This window comes from Bubalus kerabau, chromosome 21, assembly GCF_029407905.1.
Source record: "Bubalus kerabau isolate K-KA32 ecotype Philippines breed swamp buffalo chromosome 21, PCC_UOA_SB_1v2, whole genome shotgun sequence".
Lineage (NCBI taxonomy): Eukaryota > Metazoa > Chordata > Mammalia > Artiodactyla > Bovidae > Bubalus > Bubalus kerabau.
Window position 1 is genome coordinate 61,036,110 of NC_073644.1, and position 22,843 is coordinate 61,058,952.

The window sequence follows — 22,843 nt, forward strand, 5'->3', positions numbered from 1 at the left end:
TCAATATGATGTATTTAGAGACAGAACTTCAAATGTGTAATTAAGCCTAAATGAGGGCATGTGGGTGGGACCCCTACCTGCTGGGACTGGTGTCCTTACTAGAAAAGTGGGATATACCAGGAGTGCCTGCACAGAGGACAGGCCATGCAGGCTCAGCGGGAAGGTGACCCCCTGCAGACTAAGGAGCGAGGCCTCAGGCATGCATGCTAAGTGGTTCATGTCTGCCCAAGGACTGTAGCCCACCAGGCTCCTCTGTCCATGGAATTCTCCAGGCAAGAATACTGGAGCGGGTTGCCATGCCCACCTCCAGGGGATCTTCCCCACCTAGGGATCGAACCTGGGTCTCCTGCTTTGCAGGTTGGTTTTGTTTTGTTACCATCTGCGATGCTGGCCTCAGGGGAAACCAAATGTACCAACATCTTGATCTCAGACTTCCAGCCTCCAGAACTGAGAAAAAATTCATTTCTGTTGTTTAAGCCACCCATTCAGTGGTATTTTGGCAAACTTAGCAAACAGGGGGTAAATAATTCTCTCAGTTGAGACAGAAGATGGACGCTCAAGCAAGTCAGCTTACAGTGCAGAACATTTCCAGTTCGGTCCGTCCATGTCCTCAAAGTGTGCAACTCCCAGCTCCTAGTTTACCCCAAGAAGACAGACCTTTCACCTCCCCAAATTCATATCCTATTGTTGAGATGTTTGGTGGCTGATAGCATTGCTCTGACTAGACATGGGCCCAAGTAAATGCTTTGTTATTGACTATTATTCATCAGGAAAAAAGGAAAAAAAAGGTTTTTACATAAAAATGATTGTGTCCAAGATGTTCTTAAAAGTCAGAAAAATGGCAAAGTGAATGGAAAGTAAAAAAAGAAAACAATGAGGGAATCCACAATGTGGCATCACTTTATTTTTATTTTATTTTTTTGCACATTTATTTATTTGGCCATGCCAGGTCTTAGTTGCAGCACAAGAGGTCTTTAGTCTTCATTGCAGGATGCAGGATGTTTAGATCCCTGACCAGGAATCGAACCGGGGGCCCTGCGTTGGGAGCACAGAGTCTTACCCACTGGCCCTCAGGGCAAGTCCCAAGACATTACTTTATACCACTTCAATAGCTGTAATTTTTTAATGGAAAATAGAATTGCTGGTGATGAGGATATGAAGACACTGCGCCCTCACATTTTTCTGGGGGGAATGTAAAATAGTGCAGCCATTGTGGGAAATACTGTGGCTGTTCCTTAAAAAGTTAAACATAGAATTTTCATACTGCTTAGCAATTCTACTCCTCAAAAATACTCAAAACAATTGAAGAAAGAGACTCAGTGAAATACTGGCATGTGAAGGTTCATAGAGGCATTATTCACAGTAGCCTAAAGGTCCAAATGACCCTACAGTCCCTCCACTGTTGACTGGATAAACAAATTGTGGTATACGCATACAATGGAATATAATTTGCCCATAAAAAGGAATGAAGTGCTGATACATGTTACGGTGTGCATGAAACTTCAAGGTCTGCTAAGTGAAAGAAGCCTGACGTGAAAGCTTGTGTGTGACATGATTCCATTTATGTGTAGCATCCAGGGTAGGTTAATCCTCACAGAAAGAGAGCAGAGTGGCGGTTTTCAGGGGCCAGAGGGCATGGGGGATGGGGAGCAACCGCTTAATGGGTACAAGGTTTTTCTCTGGTGTGATAAACATGTCCTGAAACTTGAAAAATCTTGATAAATGTGGTGGTTGCACAATATCACAAATGCACTAAATGTCACTGAATTGTATGCTTTAAAATTATGGAGAAGGAAATGGCAAGCCACTCCAGTACTCTTACCTGGAGAATCCCAGGGACAGGGGAACCTGGTGGGCTGCAGTCCATGGGGTCCTAAAGAGTCAGACACGACTGAGCTTCTAACATTTTCACTTTCACATGAATAAAGAAGAAAAAATAAAAAATAAATAAAATTTAATATTAATTTTATGTAAATTTGACCTCAGTTTTTTAAAATACTAAACAAAACCAAAAAAAGCATGGGGAAGAAGAGAGAAGGTTTACTATGAAGCTGTTGAAGCTCAAGCTTCAGTGCCTTTGATTGTCTGGACTCCTCCACAACCTGCCCGGGACCCCAGTAACGCATTCCCAAGGCTCTCTATTTTTTTCTTAGAGAAGGTCTGCAAACAGCTTAAGCTCCGGGCCCCACGAAGCCTGGCCCTGCCCCTAGGAGGGTCCCCACGGACCTGAGCCGGAGCTGGAGACCAGTCAGCTTCAGCTACTCCCCTTTCGTGTCTCTCAGGAGGCTCACGGAGGCGGGGAACTCGATTCTGAGCAAAGACTGACTGACCCTTGTGGCCAGAAGGCTCTAAAAATAAACTCCAGTACCAAGGAAACATCTTTCCTTGGGAAGAATGAATTGAGCTTGGCAGGAAGCCTCATAATTCCATTTGTCCCTGGATCTCTGAATCAAGCTGTCTTTGGCAGAAGCAGCTCTCTGGGGTACGGTGGCCGGGATGCGGACTCTTCAGCACTGAATCGGGGAACACCTCAGGCAAACAGGGTAGGATGTTCCTTCACCTTCATCAAGGATTGCAGCTTCCATCCATTCACTCCAGTGGAGATTTATTCAGGGTTTTTTTTTCTTAAGATTTTTTTTTTTTAATGTGGACCATGTTTACAATCTTTATTGAATTTGTTACAACACTGCTTCTGTTTTATGTTTTTGCTTTTTGGCCCCAAGGCATGTGAGATCTGAGCTCCCCTACCAAGGATTGAACCTGCACCCCCTTGCACTGGAAGGTGAAGCTTAACCACTGGGCAGCCAGGAAAAGCCCCACTGAGGGCTTTGCAAGTGCTCGGTGCTCTGCTAAATATTGGTCCTTCAAAACTCGTTGAAAATCCAGTATGATCCCACTTAGATGGTTTCTAGAGTCAAATTGATAGAAACAGAAAGGGGAATGGTAGCTACGAGGGGCTGGGGAAAGAAGAGGGGAAGGGTAATTGCTGTTTAATGAGTAGAGGGTTTCAGTTTTGCAAAATGAAAAAGCCTGGAGACCTACTTCACAGCAACACGAATATACTTAACACAATTCAAGTGTACTCTTAAAAATGGTTATGATGGTAAAGTTTGCGTTATAGTTTTTTTTTTTTTTTTTTAACCACAATTATAAAAAAGAAAAGAATGAAACAGACCTTGCCCTTTAGATGGCCTCAATTTCTTGGGGGTGGATAAATGGCAAGTAATGCAGTGCTATTTACAAAGTACTTGCATATACACGGTCACACTGGCTGCTCAGGATAACCTGTAAGATGGACATGATCAAGCACATTTCACAAACAAAGGAAGAAACAGGCTGGGATTGAGTCAGGGCCTCACCACGCCACAGCCCAGGTTGCTCTGTGTAGTCCGCCAGGACTGTGATTCCCGGAGGCAGGCTGTTTATAGCTGTCTGCTCTGATGGCCTTTGATTCTGAAGAGTTAACCTGACTTCTGTGTGACTCTCAGTCCTGGGAGGACCCCCAGACTTGGCAGCAAGCTGGCATCCCAGGGTACAGCTCCCCTGTAGCTGGTGGTGTCCTTGCTTTGGTTAACAGCTTCTAGAAGCTTCTTCTCTCCTGGGTGGTCTCCCATGGCCCAGGGCCTGGCTTTGCCGTGTCTGTAACGCCCTCCTCTCTGGCCCAGTGTGGGTGAGGACCCTGCAGAGAGAGCTCTTCCTGGCATGAAGCAGTCAGCAGTGCTGGGTGGCTTCCTAGGACTCAGATGTCCCCAACAGCAATTCCTGCCAGCAAAAGCCAGAGAGAGAAGGGAGTTCCAGGAGACTGCGTTAAATAAAGATATTAACTCTGCACAGAACAGTGTGCCTATGAAGCCTGTGGGCTGGACTCCAACTTCTTCAATGTACAGCAGCGGTCCACAGCCTCTGGGATCTCAGGCCTGACGATCGAGGTAACGTTGACGTGACCATAACAGAAATAAAGTGCACAGTGCATGTCATGCGCTTGAATCGTCCCGAAACCATCTGCCCTCTCAGCCCCGTCCATGGAAAACTCGTCTTTCACGAAACTGGTCCCTGGTGCTGAAAAGGTTGCGGACCGCTGATTTAGAGAGCCCTTGTTCTGAGCCCTTAACTGGGGGTGTCTGGGGGCTGCTCAGGTAAACTAGTTCAGAGCGGAATGTCTACATGCTGAGAGAAGCAGAGGCCTCAGCTGTGGGCTCCGTGTTCTGGGTCTCCCATTTCCCAGCTAGCCAGCCCCTCCCCAGGCTGAAAGGGACTCTCTCCTCAGCACTTATTGGAGGAATCCAGGCAGGCCAGGCATTCAGGATACCTACTGAAACGCAGTCCCCAGTAGAACCATGAGGGGAAGGGGAGAGAGACCTTCCTCCAGGCTCATTCTCCGCCCACCTGATCCTCACAGAGACCCTCACTCACTGACCGGCCTCACTGACTGTAGTAAGGCTTCTTTTATCCAAGAGTCTAAACACAGAAGCATCCAGACAACAGACTTGTTCTTCAAAGTCCATTAAAGTGATCACTGGGACTTCCCTGGCGGCCCAGTGGTTAGGACACTGCATTTCCACTGCAGGGGGCGCGGATTCCATCCCTGGTCGGGGAACTGCAGGCTGCACGGCGCGACCAAAAATAAATTAATAAATAAAAAAGTAACAATGTTCTATTGATTAAGAAAAAAAGAAAAATCATTGTCTTAGTCAGCCTGAGATGTTGTAACAGACACCATAGACCAGGTGGCCTAACCAACAAACATCTACTCCTCACAGATCTGGAGTCTAGAAGCCCAAGATCAAGATCCCAGCAGATTGTCTGGTGAGAGCCCTCCTCCTGGCTGGCAGACAGCCACCTTCTCCTGTGTCCTTACAAGGCAGATGGAATGATCATCTCTCCCGAGCCACTTCTTCTAAGGGGCTAATCCCACCCAGGAGGGCTCCACTCTCATAACCTAACCACCTTCCAAAGGCCCCACCTCCCGAGACCCTCACACTGGGGGTTAGGCTTCAGCAGAGGAAGCTTTGAGGAACGCAAAGGTTCAGTCCACAGTCATCAGCATCGAAGAAAACAAGGAAACCAGACAGTTGGAAAATTTGCTACCTTGTATCCATCATGAGTCTTTCTGGAATGATCTTCTGGACTGAAAATGGCTGGGCAGTGCTATCAGGACAGCCCCGCCTGAGCCACGGTGGCTTCCCACAGCTGGTCACGTGCAGAGTGTGAGGCCTGTGAGTCATTTTAGGCCTGGGTGGGGGGCTCAGTGGTAAAGAACCCGCCTGCCAGTGCAGGAGACACGGGAGACTCGAGCTCGATCCCTGGGTCAGGGAGATCCCCTGGAGGAGGAAATGGCAACCCACTCCAGTATTCTTGCCTGGAACAATCCCGTGGACAGAGGAGCCCAGCCCATAGGGTCGCAAAGAGTCGGGCATGACCCAGCACAGCAGTGTTTCAGGATGTCCATGTCATTATCCAAGCATGTAGGCTACACACAGCCACAAGACCTCTGCAGGCCACCCTGTGAGTGATGGAGCCTGGGAGTTGGGGAACTAAGATCCTGCAAGCCATGCGGTGCCGCCAAAACCAAAGAGAGAGAGACGGAGCCCAGGCGCCATCTCAGGGGGTCCAGGCCCTGCTGACCGGACAGCTGAGGCAGGGAGCCAGGCACAACCAGCTGGCCTCCCCAGGTGACCCTCAGACTCAGAAGATGCAAAATATTGCTATTTAAAGCCATGGAATTTTGGGGTTGTTTCACAGCAGAGGTAACTGATATAAAATGTCTCTTTAAAAAATTTATCTAGATCACACTCATCTGTGAGCTGAAACCATAGAAACAGAGTGGGTTGTGGTTATGAGGGGTGGATGAGGGCAGCCTGTGGGAGAGGCTGGTCAAAAGGGACCAAGCTCCAACGATCAGATGGCGAGTTCTGAAGACCTAAGTACAGCTCGGTGACTATAGCTAACAGTGCGTGCCATATACTTGGAAGTGGCTGGGAAAGTGAAACTTAAATCTCACCACTACCAGCACAGCAAAACTGTAACTATGTGAGGTAATGGAAGTGTTAACTAACCATTTTGTGGTAATCACTGCCAAATATACGTGTATCAGATCATCACATTGCGCAGCCTTGAGCTTACACAATGCTGCTGCTGCTGCTGCTGAGTCACTTCAGTCGTGTCCAACTCTGTGCGACCCCATAGACGGCAGCCCACCAGGCTCCCCCGTCCCTGGGATTCTCCAGGCAAGAACACTGGAATGGGTTGCCATTTCCTTCTCCAATGCATGAAAGTGAAAAGTGAAAGTGAAGTCGCCCAGTCGTGTCCGACCCTCAGCAACCCTATGGACTGCAGCCCTCCATCCATGGGATTTTCCAGGCAAAGCTTACACGATAGTGTATATTAATTATGGGGCTTCCCCAGTGGCGCTAGGTAAAGAATTCACCTGCAATGCAGGATCTGCAGGAAACGTGGGTTCAATCCCTGCATCAGGAAGATCCCCTGAAGGAGGGCATGGCAACCCACTCCAGTTATTCTTGTCTGGAAAATCCCATGGACAGAGGAGCCTGGTGGGCTACAGTCCACGGGGTCGCAAAGAGTCAGACATGACTGAGTGACTAAGCACAGCACACACATGTTAATTATATTCCAAAAGAGAGGGAGAAAAAACTCATTCTGCTCTTTTTTGAGAGTGTGTTTATAAACATACAAATTCCAAATTGGGATACATAAATTCCAAAAATACTTTTGATTTGGAATAAGGCTGAACCGGATATGGTATGTAAATAATCTCCAAATTCCAGCTTCTGTAACAGCATTTTTCACATGGTATTGTTACTTCTTGTTTTTTCTTTAAAATTTGTTTTAATTATGGAAAATATACAACACGTACCAAACTACAAAGGATATTATATTGAACCCCATGTAGCCATCATCAGTCTCAACAATTAACTCATAGCAGTTGTGTTTTTACTATACCTTCCAACAACGTCCCCCTTCTGCAGGATTACTTTAGAGCAAAGCCCAGATATCACATCATTCCATCTGCAAATATTTGAGCATAAAGCTCTTAAAGATAAGGATAATTTTTATAACCACCCGGTTACATCTCTCTGACCCCCACAGCTTATGAGCTTTATGAAAGCCAGAATTTACCGTCTTCCTTGTTGTCTGTCCAGAGCCCTAGCTCCACGAGTGTGTGACCTGTACAGTTAACTGCATCGGGCCCCAGCTCTCAGAGGGTCCCATGCTTGGTTTAAGGCTCTGCAGTTGCCATCTTGACATTCTTAATCCCCTTTGAACAAGGTTCTGCATTTTCATCTTGCTCTGGGCCCTCCAGATTACATAGCCACTCCTGGCTATTAGCTTAACCAAGCAGCAAACATTCAGTGATGGAAGAAGGGCCAGTGTTGGGTTCTGTAAGCACCACAGCACATTCACAATCTTTACCCTGGGCGGAAGCTTCCTCAGCATTCCCCGCTCAGTGGATGGCACCGCTGTCCTTCCAACCTGCAAATCTAAAACTTAGAGATCATCTTTGCCTCCTCTTCCTCCCCCAATTTCCCATCCCTTCACTGTGCAAGCTTTCACCAGATCTTAACATTGGCAACTCGAGAAATTCTGTGTAGGATGAGAAGGTAAGGGAAAGCTAGTTTTGAGTTTTCTTTGCATGGGAAGCATTAAAGGAGTTCAGGTTCATATTTATTTGGGTGCCTTACAGGGACCAAACCGGGTTTGGCCCTGATCTACCCTCTAGCTTTATCAAGCACAAGGAAAATGCCTTCCAACACTCAGCTGCGCTGCTTTCTGTTCCATTAATATGCTGTGTTTCTTCCTGCCACTGTGCCTTTGCACAAACTCTTCCCTCTTCTGGAAAGCTTTTCCTAACCCCCCAGCTTTCTCACCTCTTGAACTCACAGAATGTCTCAGCTCAGTCATAATTTGTCAGAGAAGTTTTCCCTCAACTCTCTGGCTCAGTCAAGCCTGTTAACACTCATCACAATCATAACATCATAGTTACTTTGCATTTCATTGTTTCCCCCATGGTGGTACAATGCCCTTTTCTATCTCATTTCCTGCCATTGCTCCCTGACACTGACCTCAGGGCCTACGTAAGGTGCTACTTAGGGTACCCTAGTGCTCAGCAATACTTGCAACAAGAATTTGAAGATACACCCAGTCTAAAGAATATTTAAAAGGAATGCGCTGGGAGGCAAAGTTTAACAAAATATTTATGATAAGTACAGATATATATCAGCACAAGTAAAGAGACATATCTTTAAGGGTATGTATTGTTTGAAAAAGCTAGAGATAACCTAAAATTCTATAAACCTGTGAATGGCTAAATAAACTCTACTGTATTTCTGCTATGGATACACCACACTCTTGACAGAGCACAGAGCGAGGTCACTGACAGAATTAAAATAGAAAAGCAAATTGTAGAGCACTGTGTGTGATGTGGTTGCACAGAGTGTATAATATTCCATGTGTATACGCGCCACATCTTCTTCAACCATTCACGTGTAGAGGGCGATCTGTGGACGCTGCGGGGGAAGGAGAAGGAAGCACGAATTGAGCAAGTAGACAGATGCGCTGCCATGTGTGAAGCAGCCAGCTAGTGGGAAGCCTGGGAGCGCAGCTTGGTGCTCTGTGATGGCCCAGAAGGGCGGGATCGGGGGAGAGAGCGGGCTTAAGACGGAGGGGATACACTTACAAATGTACAGCAGAAACCAACAAAACATTGTAAAGCAGTTATCCTCCAATTAAATATTAAATTAAAAATAAAGTGATACAAAAAAAAAAGTATGTGTGATGGGTAGGTGTGTGCCCACTCCTGTACTTACACTTGATTTGCGTAGAAGTTACATGAGAGATACTTCAAGAAACAGTGGTTATCTCTGGGTGAAGGATATTTTTTACCCTTCTTTAATATGTCTGCACTTGACTTTCATTATAATTTGCTTAATGTTTGTGAGGTGGAATTTTAGGCACCCACAGTGGAGATTCTTTTTGAATAGAGATTATTTCTCTGCCTAGGAGAAAGCCCTGCTTGTTGTGTTTACCCCAAGAAAACACCCTTATTTGTCAAAAACTTCCACAGGATCCAGTTATAAGGCTAATAGCTGTGTACCCAATAATATGAAGGAAACACTGATGTTTCAAAATCCTTTGTCTTGTTGAAGACTTCTGGGACGTTCCAAGATTCCATTTCCTTTCATTAAAAAGCAAATTGGCAGTAAGTTTTCCAAGTTTTATTTATTCTCAAAGTAAGCACAGCCTTTGGCTCAAATACCCTACATTTAGAAGGGGCAAGAATGACACAGTGAACCTGCTTCGGGTTATAAAATATTCTAATGAAAAGTGAAGTGAAAGTCAAAGTCACTCAGTCATGACTCTTTGTGACTTCATGGACTGTAGCCTGCCAGGCTCCTCTGTCCATGGAATTCTCCAGACCAGAATACTAAAGTGAGTAGCCGTTCTCTTCTCCAGGGGATCTTCCCAACTCAAGGATCTAACCCAGGTCTCCCGCACTGCAGGCAGCTTCTTTACTGTCTGAGCCACCAGGGAAGCCCAAGAATACTGGAGTGGGTAGCCTATCACTTCTCCAGCAGATCTTTCTGACCCAGGAATCGAACCGGGGTCTCCTGCATTGCAGGCAGATTCTTTACCAGCTGAGCTACCAGGGAAGCCCAAAATATTCTAATAGACTGAGTTAAAGCATTACTTTTCTGAATCCCAGTCACATTGCTAGATTCAATATCATTTAATTCATGTTTACTGAAAGTCAAAGTACCTGTTACCTTATAATGCACATGGGAAATTGGCACAGTAGCACTGGAGTTAAACAAAGACAACCTGAATTTGCAGTATGACCCCTGTACATTTATGCTTCTTTACCTTCAAAATGGGGATAGCATCTCACAGAATTATTTTGAGTAATATATATATATGTGTACAATAGGGAAATGCAAATCAAAACTACAATGAGATACCACTTCACAGGTAATAGAATGACTATTATTAAAAAAAAACCAAACAGAAAATAACAAGTGTTGATATGGATGTGGAGAAGCGGCATCCTTGTCCACTGCTAGAGGAAATAGAAAAAGGAAACTGGAAGACAGTATGGCATTTCCTCAAAGAGTTAAACATAAAACTGGCCTGTGACCCAGCAATCCCACAGTTAGGTACATACCCAAAGCAATTGAAATCAGGAACTCAAACTGATACTGTACACCCATAGTCATAACAGCATTATTTATGGTAGCCAAAAGGTGGTGGAAACAACGCATCTGTCCATCAGCAGATGAATGGATGAATACAATGTGATACATACATACATATCATTCTGCCTTTAAAAGAAATGACATTCAGGGACTTCCCTGGCTATCCAGTGGTTAAGATCCAAGCTTCCAATGCAAGGGGTATGGGGTGTGATCCCTGGTACAGAAATGAAGATCCCACATGCCGTGCAATGTAGCCAAAAAATAAAATAAATGACATTCTGATCAAAGCTGCAATATGGAGGAATCTAGAAAAATTATGCTAAGTGAGATTGTCACTGAGTCCAAGCTCGCTCTGCTCACTACAGGACAGACCAGTGAATCCCAGAGATGAGGTGCTGAGGCAAGGAAGAGACTTTAATCAGGGAGCCAGCAGACCAAGAAGGTGGCAGGCTAGCGCCTCAAAACAACCGTCTCATTGGGGGCTGAATGCCAGGTTCTTTTGTAGATCGGAGAGAAAGAGCAATGAGGAACTAAAATCAAAAGGGAATAGAGAGGGAGAGGCAGTGGGGCTGTCAAGCGCAAGGGTCTTCAGTCTGGTGAGACGTCTCCGAGGGAAGGGCCAGCCTTCAGAAGGGGGGTGTTCATCTCTTCCATTCACAGGTAGGGAGGGACAAGCCACCTCCCCTCGAGCTGAACAAAGGTCCTTTAGTTTACAGTCAGACAGAGGGGCAGGGTCCTCCAGGCAAGCCATTGGGTATGATTATAATAATAAAAGCAAGTCAAAGAAACAGTTTCCAACATGGACTCAGAATGGGTTTCCTCCCTCCAACAAAATATGCCACAAACCAGAGGACAATACAATGGATATCTTATGAGTCCGTGTATATCAGGTGCCTAGAATAGGCAAATTCATAAAGACAGAAAATAGAAGCTACCAGGGGCTGGAGGTGGGGGCAGTGGGGATGGGCACTTATGATATGACGGGTACAGACTTTTGTCTGGGTTGGTGACTGACCATCCATTTCTAGAGCTAAAACAACTCATTGGTGAGTGTACTTTCCCAGTATAACCAACCATCCCAGAGCCTATACCCCAACTACCTCTTTGCTTGGGTTCTCTGGCTCTGGTTCACTGTGGACTTGCCCTAACCAGCTCAGGGCAGGTACCAGGTACCACACAAGCAAGGACACCCCCAATACTCCTGAACCTATTGACTTATTCAACCCAGCCAGTCTCACGCCTGTTGACCCTGCCTTGCTTATTCTTTCCCAGAGAAACCACTGTGACGGCGCCAGCCCACACTCTCCACCCCTGCGTTCTGACCCATCTTCCCTGCCTGTTCCCACAACCTTGGTGTGGCGTTCCCCCACCTCTTGGGTAAACTGTAAAAAAAACATCTTTTCAAAGACAGTTGTTTCCTGACTATTGGCCTTTACTAATATGAATACTTATTAATGCTATATTTTAAAACAATGGAAACACTGATTAAAAAAAAAAAGATTTAAATTATGTCTGTTGTAATATCTATGAATCAGGACTGAACCATGCTGCTCTTTTCATTGGCTTTTTACATTCATCCTATGTGAATGTCCAAGAAACACCTGGAGTAACAGGCAAACTTGGCCTTGGAATACGGAATGAAGCAGGGCAAAGGCTAATAGAGTTTTGCCAAGAGAACGCACTGGTCATAGCAAACACCCTCTTCCAACAACACAAGAGAAGACTCTACACATGGACATCACCAGATGGTCAACATCGAAATCAGATTGATTATATTCTTTGCAGCCAAAGATGGAGAAGCTCTATACAGTCGGCAAAAACAAGACCGGGAGCTGACTGTGGCTCAGATCATGACCTCCTTATTGCCAAATTCAGACTTAAATTGAAGAAAGTAGGGAAAACCACTAGACCATTCAGGTGTGACCTAAATCAAATCCCTTCTGATTATACAGTGGAAGTGAGAAATAGATTTAAGGGACTAGATCTGATAGATACAGTGCCTGATGAACTATGGACGGAGTTTTGTGACATTGTACAGGAGACAGGGATCAAGACCATCCCCATGGAAAAGAAATGCAAAAAAGCACAATGGCTGTCTGGGGAGGCCTTACAAATAGCTGTGAAAAGAAGAGAAGTGAAAAGCGAAGGAGAAAAGGAAAGATATAAGCATCTGAAAGCAGAGTTCCAAAGAATAGCAAGAAGAGATAAAAAAGCCTTCTTCAGCAATCAATGCAAAGAAATAGAGGAAAACAACAGAATGGGAAAGACTAGAGATCTCTTCAAGAAAATTAGAGATACCAAGGGGACATTTCATGCAAAGATGGGCTCGATAAAGGACAGAAATGGTATGGACCTAACAGAAGCAGAAGATATTATGAAGAGGTGGCAAGAATACACAGAAGAACTGTACAAAAAAGATCTTCACGACCCAGATAATCACGATGGTGTGATCACTGACCTAGAGCCAGACATCCTGGAATGTGAAGTCAGGTGGGCCTTAGAAAGCATCACTATGAACAAAGCTAGTGGAGGTGATGGAATTCCAGTTGAGCTATTTCAAATCCTGAAAGATGATGCTGTGAAAGTGTTGCACTCAATATGCCAGCAAATTTGGAAAACTCAGCAGTGGCCACAGGACTGGAAAAGGTTAGTTTTCATTCCAATCCCAAAGAAAGGCAATGCCAAAGAATGCTCAAACTACCGCACAATTGCACTCATCTCACATGCTAGTAAAGTCATGCTCAAAATTCTCCAGGCCAGGCTTCAGCAATACGTGAACCGTGAACATCCAGATGTTCAAGCTGGTTTTAGAAAAGGCAGAGGAACCAGAGATCAAATTGCCAACATCTGCTGGATCATCGAAAAAGCAAGAGAGTTCCAGAAAAACATCTATTTCTGCTTTATTGACTATGCCAAAGCCTTTGACTGTGTGGATCACAATAAACTGTGGAAAATTCTGAAAGAGATGGGAATACCAGACCACCTGACCTGCCTCTTGAGAAACCTATATGCAGGTCAGGAAGCAACAGCTAGAACTGGACATGGAACAACAGACTGGTTCCAAATAGGAAAAGGAGTTCGTCAAGGCTGTATATTGTCACCCTGCTTATTTAACTTCTATGCAGAGTACATCATGAGAAACGCTGGGCTGGAAGAAGCACAAGCTGGAATCAAGATTGCCGGGAGAAATATCAATAACCTCAGATATGCAGATGACACCACCCTTCTGGCAGAAAGTGAAGAGGAACTAAAAAGCCTCTTGATGAAAGTGAAAGTGGAGAGTGAAAAAGTTGGCTTAAAGCTCAACATTCAGAAAACGAAGATCATGGCATCTGGTCCCATCACTTCCTGGGTTATAGATGGGGAAACAGGGGAAACAGTGTCAGACTTTATTTTTTTGGGCTCCAAAATCACTGCAGATGGTGATTGCAGCCATGAAATTAAAAGATGCTTACTCCTTGGAAGGAAAGTTATGACCAACCTAGATAGCATATTCAAAAGCAGAGACATTACTTTGCCAACAAAGGTCCGTCTAGTCAAGGCTATGGTTTTTCCAGTGGTCATGTATGGATGTGAGAATTGGACCGTGAAGAAAGCTGAGCGCCGAAGAATTGATGTTTTTGAAACGTGGTGTTGGAGAAGACTCTTGAGAGTCCCTTGGACTGCAAGGAGATCCAACCAGTCCATTCTAAAGGAGATCAGCCCTGGGTGTTCTTTGGAAGGAATGATGCTAAAGCTGAAACTCCAGTACTTTGGCCACGTCATGTGAAGAGTTGACTCATTGGAAAAGACTCTGATGCTGGGTGGGATTGTGGGCAGGAGGAGAAGGGGACGACAGAGGATGAGATGGCTGGATAGCATCACCAACTCGATGGACGTGAGTCTCAGTGAACTCTGGAAGTTGGTGAATGACAGGCAGGCCTGGTGTGCTGCAATTCATGGGGTCGAAAAGCGTCTGACACAACTGAGCAACTGAACTGAACTGAACTATGTGAATGTCGGGCTTCCTCAGTGACTCAGTGGTAAAGAATCCACTTACAATATAGGAGACTCAGTGCAGGAGACTTGAGTTCGATCCCTGGATTGGGAAGATCCCCTGGAGAAGGAAATGGCAACCCACTCCAGTACTCTTGCCTGGAGAATTCCATGGACAGAGAAGCCTGGCGGGCTACAGTCCATGGGGTCACAGAGAGCCAGAGGCGTCTGCGTACGCTGACTAGGATAGGAATGTCATTGGTTTCTTTCTTCTACAATAAGGAACCTGAGGTCCAGAGAAGTCAGTTGCCCAAAGTCACCAGTAAGTGGCTTAGATGGAAAGTGAATTTGAGGTTTTAACTCGGAGAAGGTAAGATTACGGGAACAGGAGAAATAGAAACTCTTACAACAGAGAAGATTGGGACTCTGTGATGTCACAGAGGCTAAGAGAGATTCAGTGATATCAATAATCAAGTAGTATCAATAATTTTTCTTGCTTAGGATGTGAAGAACAAGTTTTTGTTAGTACCTACTGGTGATGGTTAAAAATTGAATAACGATCTTTGTCTTGCTATTAACGTTAGGTATGTGTTTCACTTGGGGTCTGAAAATAGAAGGATTTTGTCCAGTCACAAATCAGCCTTGCTGGAGGAGAGGGGTTGAGCCTCACAGTGGGTTCGACCCCAAGTTAATAAAGCACCTGCTGCTGCTGAGTTAACAGACCTGTAGGGAGCTGTGGTGTCTCACCACCAAGGTCATTCCCATCAGTGTGTAGCAGGTGACACACACACCGAGTGTACCTTTGAAGTTTTCAGATCGATTGTTGACAAAGGCAACAATGCATACTTAGATCTGATTGTTAACGGGGCTTCCTAAAAGGTCAGCTCAAAATAGAAGAAACCCAAGGCATTTGCTTCTGGGCTATTATTGAATTCCTTGACTGATTAAATTCTGCTCTCAGCAATGTGACTCTCGATACCACGAGGATCTTCGAGGCGTATGGCACACTCGGCGGAACAGCTGCGTCAGGTCTTCAGCTGCGCAGTTTTGGAATCGCGTGTTTCGGGGTGTCTTTTTACTGACCAGCTAATACAGAAGTTCAGAGGAAGCAACTAAAGTGAAAGTCACACAAATGGACATGGACCTGACGATGCTAGTAGCATCTGACACCAGGTGACGCAGCCAATGATCCGTGTGACACACACCCTTAATGTACCTCTCAGTATCCAACCTCCTCTCTTTGCTAATGAGCCAAATCATGGGCGGAGGAAGCCTGACGGTGTACCCGCGTAATTAATCGCTTTCCCAACTCTTTCGTAGGAAGGGCTGGACTTGTTAATGCAGTTCAGGGCAGTGACCGGTAAGGAGAAATCCGCTGGGAGGTTTCTGGGAAAGCTTTTCTTTTTCTGATGAAAGGGAGGCATCACCAGAGCCCCTCCCTCTGATGGTGACCGGATACCTATTCTCCTGGGGATATACGTTTGTGCTGTGTCTAGGTTTTGACTGTTAATAAACAAATCTGTTATGAACATTATTGGGAAAATCTTTGCAGATAGATGTTTTCCTTTCCCTTGGGGAGATAATTAGGAGCAGAACTGTTGGGTCACAGATTAGGTGTATGATTCATTTCCTCAATAATGCATGAGCATTCCAGTTGCTCCAGATCCTCACCAGTATTTAAGGTTGTAAGCCTTTTAAGATTTAGTCATCTGGAGGGCAATGGTGTCTTATTGTGATTTAAATTTGCATTTCCCTGATGATTCATGGTGGTGAGCACTTTTTCATGAGTTTATTGGCCATTTGGTATCTTTGTTGTTGTTGTGAAGATGGCAAAAACCACAAGATGGGAACAGCCAGAATTCTGTCGTCAGTGCTTAGGGAACCATCTGACCAGCACAAGCTGCAATGAGAGTGAGAAATAAATTGCAGTTTTGCTAATCTACTGCAATTCTGTTCCATACGTTTTGAGAGTTGAATTGTATATTAACATAAATTATACCTCAATAAACCTGATTAAAAAAAATAAAAAGAATGGTTCAGGAGAGGTGGATCCCGAGAAGACAGGGATCCAAAGGGTTGCTCAGCTGACCTGAAACTCCATGCGTGGCTCCCAAGTGGACAGGGCTTCTGGGTCCTGACCTGTGGGGATTTACTCCTACGCCCCACATTTATTAACTAAATGGTGATTCTTGCTAGAATAGTTCCAAGTGCTAGAATGAATTCAGGTTTGCGAGGAGAAACTGAACGAGAGAAATGTAGATGGGCCGGGATGACCTAACACTGTCAAAACCCCCAGCTCTCTTCTGTTAAACCAGGAGACTTGGTCTCAGACCTCAGAGCCCTGCAGGGCACATGGCCCAGGAGTGCTGATTCTGGACCTGACCTGGCTGCTGGCAGAATTCAGTTGAGATCTTCGGGAAGTGGGCTAGGCAGAGAAGTATCTCAACCCTTCTGAACTGTCCTCAGCTGAACTTTGCTCCACTCCCCAAGGTCTGCTAAGCTCTATTTGAAGAGCTTGCAATTTAAAGAAGTGAAGAGTCTGGGAAGGGTAAGTTAGGAGTGTGGGATTAACAAATATACACTGAACAGATACACACAAAATAATCAATGACAACTTACTGTATAGCACAGGGAAGTATATTCAATATCCTTTAATAACCTATAATGGAAAAGAATGAAAAAAGAGAAAAAAATGTATGCATGGAACTGAGTCACTCTGCAGTACACCTGAAACTAACACAATATCGTAAATCAACTACAATCCAATAAAAAAATTGCTTAAAGACGTGGAGAGGCAGCAAACACATGCAGTTGAAAATGAAAAACATTTTCTCCAGGGTTAAGCCAAGTCCTGGGGTTAGAACTTGTTAGTGAAGCCCACCTGCTATCCTTTTAAACAGATGAAAGACTTTTCAGTCTGCCCCCATGACAAACTGCCCATCCCCCTCCACCACTCTCCCTCACCCTGCTCCCCCCGTCGCCCCCAAAACCCTGTCATTAAATAGGCCCTTTTCAGACGGGAATACAATTCAAGCACAGTCATTAGGAAAACCCTGTCCTGTTTCTGTGGTTACTGACAACTCCCTTTGTGTAAATCTCATTAAATCAAACTGGGGACTCCCAGTTTTTTTACGGCAAATCCTAGGAAGAGAAAGCGATGTTGATTTTAGAAATAATGTTGCAAATCTCAGATGTGAGACCTCTTCGGATTGGAAAGTAATATTATTTATCTCCCTGAAACCAATAATAAATCCACCATGAAAAATTGACCATGGCTTTTGTCACCAGGCGTCCTTTTTCTACTGTGGTAGAGATCTTGGTGCTTCTCTTTTCCAGAACAGAAGGCTTTCTCTGACAAGCTATCTTGTTTTCATGCCTTTATGAAGACAAATGAAATTACTGAAAGTATTGAAGACTATTTTCAATTCATTTTCATCCCATACATTTTTGGTACTTAGGAGCAATTTGCTTCTCATTTGAAAAGAAAAATGTTTCTTATTCAAAGCATAAGCAACAGTGGGTGTTCCTTATTCTCTAAAAGGCTTGAAATGTAAAATGGTTCTCATATAAAACTAGAGACAACAGAGAGCCTGCCCTACGACAGAGCAGTATATCATACAGAATACTTACACGTTTAACAACTTTTGGGCCAAGGGGTTGTGTTACCTATTGTCCTCCCCCACCCCTTTAATTTTGTTATTTCTATTTTAGAATTTCCAGAGTCCTTAACTGTAAAAACAGTTCTCTTCTCTGGCGTCTTTTTCTGCCAAAGGATATATATAGCTTAGACATTTCCTTACCAGCACATGCACAAATGGTCCACACTGGGCCCTATTCTGGGTACTACCCGAAGGCTGCTGTGATGAGACCCCTCCTGTGGGCTTCTGTATGGGTCTGCCTTTCTTTGAACGGACGCTCTTCCCTGCCATTGTGCTAAATCCTAGTGACAAGCTCCTTGGGGGCTTCATTGAAAGGATTAACTTCCACCCACTCCTCAGTCTTAAAGACATCCTTCTCATGCTCCGCCTTGCTTGAATTCAGGGCAGATTTCCAGACTTTGACCTTGGTTGCCGCAATCAGTGACAGATGGTCAAGATAGGAAAGAGACCGATAACCAGGATGAGGATGAAAGTTCATGAGGAGCACTCTCCAGGTACAGAGCTGGGACACAGGCTCCGAAGGCCACACTCAGCCCTGAGCTGCCTCCTTTCATCTCCTGGCTCCCCGGGTGCTGGCTGCCCGCCCCCCACCCCAAGGGTGGTAGTTTTCCCCTTGTACTTCTGTGCGCCTGTTACTATATGGCGTAGTTGCCTTTGTCTTTATCCTGCACCCAACTGTAGGTCTTCTTAGTGGTCCTCCAGCCCCGGCCCACCGCTCCGCCCAGGATGTGCTTTCATAAATGTGACCAGAATCTCTTCTTATCCATCACAGGGAGTATCAACCCATGCCTGAGAACTAGAGCTGCTGGGACTCAAGTCAGACATCCTCTATAGCCAGAGGATAACCTGGTAGAATAATCTTCCAGACAGAGATAAATAAAGAGCTCTAAATCAGAACTAGAAATATCTTAACCTTGAAGGAGAGAGTGAAGAAGACCTAGGAAGGCCTTCTGGGGTTTAAGAGTGGAGAAAAGAATGTGAGACAAAAGGAGGGGGAGGGGAGGGCAGAGGGAAGAGGATTAGGCAGGCACACCCTCTGGTGAGATTACACCATGATTAGCACTGCCAGATGAATATTTATAAGGGCGGCGCTGACTGTATTACGACGGGATCATTTGAATAATCATGAATATGTTTCCATGCATTTGGACCTAATGGGACGGTTTTCAGTCTTTAATGAGGCATTGACGCGTGTTTGCAGAGGGGGCGGGGTGAGGAGGGGAGGGGGGCCAGAGAGACGGGGATGAACAATACAGATCACAAGGCTTCTGCACGTGTATTTTTTTTCACTGTCCTGCTTTCTTCTCCCTGCAGTCATGTCCATATAGACCTAGGGGGAAAAACGTCTAAAATCTGCAGCGGGTGCCTGTCGGAGCAGAGGTTAAAATGGTTTGCTGTTTTTTTTTTCTAAACCTACTTTGAGCCTGAGCCGGGCGGAGTGGAGGGGAGGAGCGTAGCTGTATCTCACGCAGATTTGTGAAACTGAGTTTGTGGACGGTTGAGTGACTTTTCCAAGCCCACAAAGGTAGAGAAGGGCTGAGCCAAGACTTCTGATCACCTCCTGTGTCACTCCCAAGTGCTTGTAAGGGTGATTCTGCCGCCCCTTCGCTGGGTAGGTGCTGGGTGTTTATTGGTATTGTCCTGCCATAATGGTTAATAGATTGGCTCCTTTCATAAGCAAAACATAACCGTTGGAATGTTAAACGGTTTGTTTTGTTAACTGGGTTGAGGAAAGCACCCATTTCTTTTACCTTTCCGACCCCAGCAGGATGCCCATAAATGACAGCGATTGTTTGGAAACAAGAGCTCGCAAGAGGGCAGATGGCAGGAAAGGCTTAGCGGGATGGATGCGTGCGTTTGTTCCCGAGTCGTCGGATGGGCAGGGAGGAGCTGGGGGCGAGGAGGAGGGCTGCGACCACGTGGAGAAGGTTCCACCCAACCGAGATGGGCTCGCCTCTCGGAAAGACACATGGAACCGGCCCCGTATAAAGCAGGGGCATCAACCAGAATGCCAACTCGGTTATTTTCTACCGAGAGAAACCGAGCCCTCCCTCGGCCGGGCGTGCTCCTGCGGGCGGTAAGTGCGAGAGAGACGCAAGAGCTCTGGAGCTGAGTCCTGAGCTGAGCGAGCCTGCGTCCAGATCTCAGCTCTTGGCTTCGGCATGGTTGCATTCTGACCCGGGGCAGGCCCCCCGGCTCGGCTTTCTCCGCTGGAAGGCAGGCTGCGTGCGAGGCCCGAACGCGACGCGGAGCCACACTTGGGAGCTATTATTAGCCTCTCCCTGCAGGCGGAAGCAGAACTGCACGCGGAGAGCGGGCTCGGCGGGAACCGGGGCGGGGGAGGTAAGCGAGTGGTTCAGGGGTGCAGCCTCACCTCCCGGGGGGCCACCCCTGCCGCCTCCGCTGGCCCCTCCCGCCCGGGGAGGCTCTGGGCTGCGCGCCGTCAAAGCAGCCTTCCGACCCTGGCTGAGCACTCCCAGGTTCTGAGAGAACCAACCCCCCCTCCTATGATGGGCACATTCTTTCTTTAGATATGCTAATAGCTAGTCTGGCCTGGGTCAGCTTTGCCTCTTAGAGGGACTTCGCCTATCTCAGGTTTTTTGTATTAGACCGTTTAACTAGTTTATCTCAGAGGAGTAGTTTTAACCGTATTTCCGAGTTCTTTCAGGGGTACCCCGGTCTGGTGACCTCCAAACCTGATCTGACCCCATTCATCCCAATACCTACTGGGACCTTGGGGTTTTTTTTTTCTTTTTTTTTAAACAGTAGAAAATACATCTCATTTTCCTAATCTATAAACTGGGTTGTTCAGTGGGTTGTTGAGAAGAATAAGTGACGTTATTCTTGAAGAAGGATTAAATGAGAAAATCTTGAATACCATAGCCTGCTGTGCTAAGTCGCTCAGTCGTGTCCGACTCTTTGCCACCCTATGAACTGTAGCCTGCTAGGCTCCTCTGTCCATGGGATTCTCCAGGCAAGAATCCTGGAGTGGGTTGCCATGCCCTTCTCCAGAATATCTTCCCAACCCAGGGATCGAACCCAGCCCATGGTGGATAGTAGGCACTCAATAAATGTGTTGAATGAGTGAATGACTAACTATTACCTTTGATTATTGGGACTTCCCTAGTGGTTCAAATGGCAAAAAGTCTTCCTGCAATGCAAGAGACCAGGCTTTGATCCCTGGTTGGGGAAGATTCCCCTGGAGAAGAAAATGGCAACCCACTCCAGTACTCTTGCCTGGAGAATCCCATGGGCAGAGAAGCCTGGCGGGCTGCAGTCCATGGGGTCACAAAGTCAGACATGACTAAGCACAGCACAGTTGACCATGTAAGGGAGTTGGATTTTATCATAGGTGCCATGACCGTTTAGGAGACACAGGTTAACAATCTTGATAAAGGTTACTCAGTGTTTTCAAGCTTGGGCTCCCTGAAGAGTAGTGGTCAATATGAGACAGGAAGGAAAAGGGCAGGGCAAAACCCTTAACGAAAGATACAGCCCTTGAGAAAAAACTGATTAGAACTGATTAGGCCCAAGATGGCAGAAAATTTGACATCCAGTAGATGTTCTTCCGGAGAAGGCAATGGCACCCCACTCCAGTACTCTTGCCTGGAAAATCCCATGGATGGAGGAGCCTGGTGGGCTGCAGTCCATGGGGTCACGAACAGTCAGACATGACTGAGCGACTTCACTTTCACTTTTCGCTTTCCTGCATTGGAGAAGGAAATGGCAACCCACTCCAGTGTTCTTGCCTGGAGAATCCCAGGGATGGCAGAACCTGGTGGGCTGCCGTCTATGGGGTCGCACAGAGTTGGACACAACTGAAACAACTTAGCAGCAGGAGATGTTCAGTCGATAAGTCATGTCTGATTCTTTGCAACCCCATGCACTGCAGCACACCAGGCTTTCCTGTCCTTCACTATCTCCTGGAGTTTGCTCAAATTCATGTCCATTGAGTTGGTGATGCCATCTAACCATCTCATCCTCTGTCACCCCCTTTTCCTTTTGTCTTCAATTTTCCTAGCATCAGGGTCTTTTCCAGTGAGCCTGCTCACCTCATCAAGTGGCCAAAGTACTGGAGCTTCAGCACCAGTCCTTCCAAAGAATGTTCAGGGTTGATTTCCTTGAGGATTGACTGGTTTGATCTCCTTAAATACATTAGCATATGCTAAATGACACACTCATAGGTACCATAATGGTTCTGAGGCTGACCATGAAAGGCCAGGAACTAGGAAATCCCCACCTTTTCCTCCATAAATAGTTGGAATAATCCTCCCACTCCTTAGGCTATGAAATTACCCAGTCTATAAAAACTGACGACTCCCTATTTCAGGCTGAGCTCGCCTTTTGAGACAGGCCACATTTTGTGGTGTTGGAGAAGACTCTTGAGAGTCCCTTGGACAGCAAGGAGATCCAACCAGTCCATCCTAAAGGAGATCAGTCCTGAATATTCATTGGAAGGACTGATGCTGAAGCTGAAACTCCAATACTTTGGCCACCTGATATGAAGAACTGACTCAGTGGAAAAGACCCTGATGCTGGGAAAGGTTGAAAGTGGGAGAAGGGGATGACAGAGGATGAGATGGTTGGATGGCATCACTGACTTGATGGGCATGAGTTTGAGAGTTGGTGATGGACAGGGAACACTGGGGTGCTGCAGTCCGTGGGGTTGCAAAGAGTCAGACAGGACTGAGCTGAACCTGAACTGAACCTGACCTGAACATTCTATCTGTTCTATCTCTCTCAATAAAGCTGCTTTCCCTTCACCACACTCGATCTTGAATTCTTTCCTGTGCAAAGCCAAGGACCCTCACTTGGTGGCCCATCCCAGGGACTCACCAAGACCAGGTGGTCTTCCTGCACTCCTGACTTTTCCTTTGAATACTAAAAATTAACTCACAGTTCTCTGGGCAGAACCCTTTTGCCTGCTGGCCTGTATTGTTCATAAGGGTCTTGTATTAATAAATTTGCTTCTTACCTATCACTTTGCCTCTTGCTGACTTC

At 46.0% G+C, this 22,843-nt stretch overlaps 1 protein-coding gene and 2 long non-coding RNA genes across 6 annotated transcripts in view; 2 read left to right on the forward strand and 1 right to left on the reverse strand.

Annotated features, from left to right (window-relative positions):
* Nucleotides 1-889: 889 nt before the first annotated feature.
* On the reverse strand, nt 890-18,152 carry LOC129636166 (uncharacterized). Of its 3 annotated transcripts, XR_008706701.1 has the most exons (8): nt 17,984-18,152; nt 16,803-16,842; nt 15,855-16,083; nt 4,431-4,604; nt 3,360-3,762; nt 3,176-3,285; nt 1,823-1,911; nt 890-1,035 (listed from the first exon to the last, which is right to left on the reverse strand). It is a non-coding gene; the product is annotated as an uncharacterized LOC129636166 (long non-coding RNA). The 3 variants fall into 3 exon arrangements; XR_008706703.1 differs by lacking the exon at nt 4,431-4,604; XR_008706702.1 differs by lacking the exons at nt 4,431-4,604; nt 15,855-16,083.
* An 11-nt stretch (nt 18,153-18,163) lies between these two features.
* Nucleotides 18,164-18,746, forward strand: LOC129636167 (uncharacterized). 2 transcript variants are annotated; one of them, XR_008706704.1, is made up of 2 exons: nt 18,164-18,336; nt 18,524-18,746. It is a non-coding gene; the product is annotated as an uncharacterized LOC129636167 (long non-coding RNA). The 2 variants fall into 2 exon arrangements; XR_008706705.1 differs by having other exon boundaries at nt 18,615-18,746.
* Nucleotides 18,747-19,166: 420 nt separating this feature from the next.
* The window catches only part of ZNF532 (zinc finger protein 532), a 130,290-nt gene continuing 126,613 nt past the window's right edge, over nt 19,167-22,843 (forward strand). The window contains exon 1 of the mRNA XM_055559442.1: nt 19,167-19,454. The gene's annotated coding sequence lies outside the window, so the exon portion shown is untranslated. The remainder of the gene's footprint in view (nt 19,455-22,843) is intronic.